Below are 6,699 nucleotides of genomic sequence, written 5' to 3' on the forward strand. Positions count from 1 at the left end.
TATAAAACATTTTTTTTATTTATAAAAACTATTTTATTATTTTTTGTTTTTTAAATATGTTTTCTATTTCAATTTTAATTTTATATTCTCGAATTTCAATTTTAAAAAATAAATTTATAATTTTTTTTTTAATTTTGGAAATATTCCGAGGAAGTTTACCCCTCGGAATATTCCGACGACATCTTCCTCGGAATATTCCGAGGAATTTACGACGAACTTGTGGTCCTCGGAAATTCCGAGGAAATAGGGTTTCCTCGGAATTCCGTCGGAAATTTCCGAGGGATTTCCGAGGAAAGATGAATTTCCGAGGAGTTATTTCCGAGGATTTTTTTCGTCGGTATGTTGTCGGAATAGCGTTATTCCGACGACATACCGACGATTTTTTCCTTCAGTATGCCGCTGTTTTCTTGTAGTGTATACAACAGACTTCATATGTTTACTCATGCATATACTTACTCGACACCATTTTATAACTTCGAATTTCTTACATATTATTGGTTGTTCCAAAAGAAAAAGAAAATTTATTATTAGTCCAAACTTGTCGTATTCGTCGTACATGATTCAGCAGATGCAAAACCTTTCTCGATCTCGCATGATAATATGTACTCACACTAATTCAGTAGTTCTATCGTCGCTTATTCAGATTAAACAACCCATATCAAATACCTCTTATTACATCTTTTTACCAAAATTACTAGTATATAATATTACTCTTAAAAATTTACCTCTGTAGTTCTATTCTAAAATATTTCTTAAACATTAAAATAAGAAGTACAACTACTACACAAATTACAAAATCACAGCTTGAACATTCACAATCACAATTCACAACGTAAAACTAAAGAAAGATCAATCCTTTATAAAAAAAAAAACAAACTAAAGAAATGCCAATCAAAACAGGTGATCCTTATGCTGGCACTGCCGAGTTCGCCCTAGCCGCTCTCAGACACGATACCCGAGGCAAGCTCTAACTCCACCTTCTCCGGCGCCGGCGAAGCTAGATCTCGCTGGCGCCGGGATCTCCCGGCTCGTCTCCTCTTCTTCTTCATCTCTCGGCTTCTCTCAACCATCTTGTCTTTGTTTTGTCCGTTTATAAATCTGTTGCTTCTTGGTGGCTGGAGATCTCAACGGAGCTCACAACGGAGGCGGAAGCAAAGCCGGTTGAACCTGTTTCTCCTGGTGATGCTTTCCCTATGGCTGGTACTCCTCTGCTCGACGACTCCAATCAGCTCTCCAACCATGGTTGATAACCGCTTCTCGGGTGAAAGCCCCGACGAAATTTACTCAGGAGCCTTTGCTCAACGTTTATTGGTGGGTATTGAGAATGTTTCTCCTCAGAGGAGCTTGTTAATCTCAGTCCTAAACCTCTCTGCTCCTGTAGAACCGCCGGGTGATGCTGCTAGCTTTTCTTCCTCACGGTCTTTCCATTGGTCAGATCTATTATTTCACTGGTTTTTAACACAATCAACGACTCAGTGTTCGATGAACACTCTCTGTACCTGGAAGAACTGCTCAACTCTGCTATGGTGTGAGCGAGGCATCATATCCAGTGGCTTTATTTCAGACCTCGCCATAGTTGAGTGCTTTTGTGGCTCTGCACAAGATGATAAATCTCTCCAAGCGTTAATGGCCACCCCGTTTGTTGACTCACGAAATCTACTCCCTCCACCACTGATATATTATGTTCTGTGTATAAAAGAACATCCTTTGGAGCACTCAGAAGCCAGTCAAAGTGTCTCTTCGAACATTCCATGGTCGGGAGTTGCGTTGTTCAGGTATCGATCAATTTCAGATAGCTCATTCTCAGGGCATTACTCAGTTCCATATCCTTCGCTGAGATGTGTAAGGCTTGATCCAAACAGCCCACTAAAATTATTCTTTGTGGATAAAATAGTCAAATTTCCTCTCGACAGGGCCGAGAGAGATCTTTTTCCATTTCCATTTCCTCCTTCTCAAAGGAGAGAACTATCCCACCAAAATCCCTCTTTCTAAGAGTTGATTCTCTCCCGAAATCCAAAACCGGGAAAATTTTTAAATTTCCAGACCGTTTGTTATCTTATGTGATGGTCCATTTAGGGCCGGTAGATGCAACGAATCTCATTCATATGAGAGTCGAGGTTTCAGATGATATTTCGACGTCACATACTTCTGTGACTAATCATTTGTTATTTGAAGAGATTGAAGTGCGGTGTAAATCTTTCATAGATTGGATCGCAAGTGGCAACTTTATTATCTTTTATAATGTTTTATCAAGCTTTTTAAAGTTTGTGTTTCTATCCTTGTATTGCTTTGAATTATATGTTAGGGATTTAGCCGTTTGGCTCGTACATCGTGGCTTGTACGATGTTGCTATTACTATTGTCATCGTTTAATTTAGTAACGAAGACTTTGGTGCACAAAAAAAAAAAAATGCCAATCAATATTGTCTATTGTACCTTAGGAATATAAAAGGTGGTGTGACAAATATTCTAACTAGGAAAATATTCTACGAGTTGACCGAGTAAAGTTATAATTAGCATATTATACGTAAAATTTGTTTTTGTTTTTGTTTATGTGTGTTGTCTTTACTCTTTAAATAGACAAAGAACGTTGGCCTTTTAAAAAATGTTTTTGGTATATATATGGGGTTAAATAAAAGCTGGGATTTTCAGTAAAGCCAGAAAACGAGAAGAGTGGAGTGCGAGGCATGATGACATTAGACCTGTCAAAGTTCAATTATTAAGATATGAAGTGTTTTAATAATCCCAAGAATGGTAGTTAATTATTCCTAAATGAAACTAGGAATATTTAAGTCAGAGATTAAAAAATACCCCAAAAACGCTTGAAGGAAATTTGGCATGCACCGAAAATGATGATGTTTCGGTTAAAAGCTCATTTCCCCAGATCATACAGCAAAACCCACAGACCCTGTGATGCTTGTTTCTCATCAAATTGTACTTCTACTAAGAACCATGTGCTCCCCAACAATTTTATGTTAGTACGTTTTTATTAGAATAGGAAAAATTAGTTGATCACAATCTACTCAAAGTTATTTCTTGTTGATATATACTGCAACATTTGTTGAACTTAAGTGGCTATAAAATGCTCAGTGTTCGGGATATTGTTTCAGAAGAGAAGTCACTAATATATCGATGTCAGTACAAAAGTGAAGAAAGACTTCAGGTTAATCTGAAGATGGATTATGTTTTTTACTATTCATAAATATATCAAAACCAACAGGAATCATAGCTAAATTTAAACCCTATTAAGGTCACTAACCCATATAAATACGGTAATTACTCACGACTCGTAATAAAAACAAATGAAAGTGTTTACAAGAGAAGAAAGCATGAAGCTAGGAAAATGAAAACAAAATTGATTGAAAATGTATCGTTGTCGCGCTGACTAACTAAGACAACTGGTCCAGCCGGAGACACATATATTACATTCAGATGGGTATAAGTAAAAGATCATAATTGGACTCTGATACCAGGTTAAATTCAAATTTATTATGGATTTTCAATTTGATAAATAAATTGACCCTAACTTTTTATATACTTTCACTGTTTCATAAAGATAGGTTTTTTAATATTTTCACATATATTAAGAAAACACATTAAACTACTATAATAAATGTATAATTTTCTGTAATTTTCAATTTTCAATACTTTTAACCAATAATAATTTAATAAAATCAATTAATTTTTTTGAAGTTTATAATTTTATCATAGAAACACACAAAAAATACATCTTTGTGAAACAAACTTTTTTCTAAAAAATCTATTTTAATGAAACGGAGAGAGTATTATTTATGTCTCAGTTTAATTTCCGATGTGGAGTTTATATTTTCACATAAAGACTTAACAGTCTTTTACACCCCAGTTTACTTTGAATATTTCCGTTCTTGCAAGTTTGCACGTTCAATCATTCTATTTTGCTGAAGTCATGTCACACAATTACGTTCAACCATGAGTCTTAGTTTTTTTCTTTCTTAAAGATACATTTAAATGTCAACAGTAATTTGTGCATGGTCAATAAACAAGAGTGTACTACATCAAGAACACATACATACATGCACAGGGGGAGATAGTCAGCTTTGGGTGGAAAAGAGGAAGTGAAAAGATTCAGAGGCGTGGCCTCTAGCTAGTGACATTGCATAGGGCATGAAATGACTTAGGCTTTGAATCAACCGCAAAAAGTTCTATCCCTTTTGTCTTTCGGAAAAAAACTTATACCGATACCAATTTTTTTGTTTCTTACAATACCAAAAGTAGAATTATGTAAATTTTTTTGAGCTAGGGTGAGTAAATAAATTATACTGAGTACATAAACAATAACATTTGCTTCAATCTAACTTTTGTATGGTTTGTTTATAAATTGCTTGGGGTGAGTTCATAAACAATAACTTTCGAACGTAAAAGATATTGCTCTATTTTTTTTCTAATGCGAATATTTTGTTGTTTAATGTATAAATATGGGCATGCATATTGGAAGAAAGGTGCCTTTAGGCAGGCCTATCGGGACAAGTAAATACTGAGGCATATAGTGAAGTGAGTGGGAAGAGTTATCATTCCGATGTTGTAAAAGAAACATAACTTTCTCTCTCTTTCTGCATTGCATGTCCCCTTTATCTACAACCACCTCTTCCTCTTCACGTCTTAACGAATATTCTCCTTTACAATTTTTATACATTGATACACTGATTCATGTGCATATATATAGAATATTATCTTTTGATCAAAAAAAAAATTATATAGAATATTATCATCATCTCTCTCGTTCAATGGTCAAATCAAATTTCTGCATCAACTCTCTTTCTCTTGATTCCAAGTATTTTCTTGTTCTTTTGAGTTGCGGCCCACGCGGGATTCTCGTTTTTCTATTCATGTAGACATAAACAAACTCCACTAAACCAAGTATTCAATTTCTGGCATAAACTATAGCTAATTGCAATATTTTCTATTTCTATCTTGTTATTACATATGCTGAGCCTGACACACACACACACACACATACATATATATATACGTTTATGAATAGTGACTATTAGCCTAAATAAGCTAAGAATCAAATTAGATAAAAAAGATAATTACAAACTTTCAATAAACAAGGTGGCTAAGTCATGAAAATGGATTAAAAAACACTTACACGATATTAAAATAAAATAAAAACTGAAAGCATGCATACATATTTTGTGCTAATAAGATGGCACTTAATAATAATTTCAACATTGATATAATATATATACACTGTCATGTCTTCCAAATGTTTTGGGGGCATGCGACATATATAGGTTTGTTTCTTTCTAAATTGAATTGTCTTTCGTACATACATCACTTTTACATACAAATAGTGTGTGTATATACAAGTCGAGAGAATATTTGGAAGACATAAAAAGACACGAAACCAATTAAAACACAAAACCATAAGCTAAATCTACAATTCGTGGATTGCTGTATCGCATTGAGCCTATCACAGAGACTGTCCTTCCAGGATTGCAATCATGATCATCTGCCACTGCCATCCTATTTTAAAATGTGCTACATTCTCTTGCTTTAACGGTACACATTATTTTACACTCTCCTCCCAAAAATATGTTAAAAGGCATGTGTATGTAAGCCTTGGTGTTGGTAAATGGATTTGGGCTGCAACATGGGCTCAACTGAAATTATAAGCCCATTTTAAACCGGACACGAGTTTATAAATGCTAGCCTTTAAGTTGTTTTCTTGCTTCTAAGAAGGAAGGACCAATACAATTAAAGCCTCCTATCGTATGTCATCAGCCTTGATCAGTGGCGCATCGAGAAAAAATTTCATCCGGGGTAAATAATAATTTAAACAAAAATTATTAATTAACAATTATTTTACATATGCATTTTTCAATTTAAGTGAATTTTACAATATAGTTTAATAGGGATGTAAACCTCCTATTTCTTTTTGTTTATAAATGTAAATAAAAAAATTATAAAAACAAAATTTTCATGTTTTTCTTGGTGTGACAAATATAAATACATATATATTCAGATAATAAAAAAAAAATTCTCAAAACAAGTATTTTATTTTTCACTATGACTGGATAACTATTTAAAAACAATTTCATCACCATTGAGTATATTATGATAAACTAAAAATGTTTATTCTTATTTATTAGATAAATAGATGTTTATTTAATATTTACAGCCATCAACAAGTTATTATTTAAGCCACAATGGTTTTATGTTTTCAGATTAAATAAGAAAACGTTGTAATGCTAATACCAAATAAAATAAAGAGTGAATTGCACTCCACACACAAAGAAAATCTCATAATTAGGTGAATACACATTTGGTGTTTGTTTAGGATTTGTCGATTCTTATATGACCGATATACCCCTATTCCATATCTGATCATAACCTAATGTTTGCATGTAATCCAAATCTTTTTTTAATTATATTTTTGATAAACCAAATTTACACGAAAGTTTTTTGTGTCAGACAAGTTGAAACATAATAGTATTTTAAAATGTTTCCCTTGATCTTTAAATTCTAGACTATTGTAAAGCCTTTCCATTACCTCTTTTATATTTAACTTTTGTATTTTTATCTCTTTCTATCTTAAATTCTTGATTAATTTCACGACTCCATTCCTCCCAATCCATTCCATCGCTTTTAGTTCCTATCTCTACGAATCCAAATTCTTTCCTCCTTTTACCCAGTTCGATACTTTTTAATTGTTGTATCA

This window comes from Brassica oleracea, chromosome C9, assembly GCF_000695525.1.
Source record: "Brassica oleracea var. oleracea cultivar TO1000 chromosome C9, BOL, whole genome shotgun sequence".
Taxonomy (NCBI): domain Eukaryota; kingdom Viridiplantae; phylum Streptophyta; class Magnoliopsida; order Brassicales; family Brassicaceae; genus Brassica; species Brassica oleracea.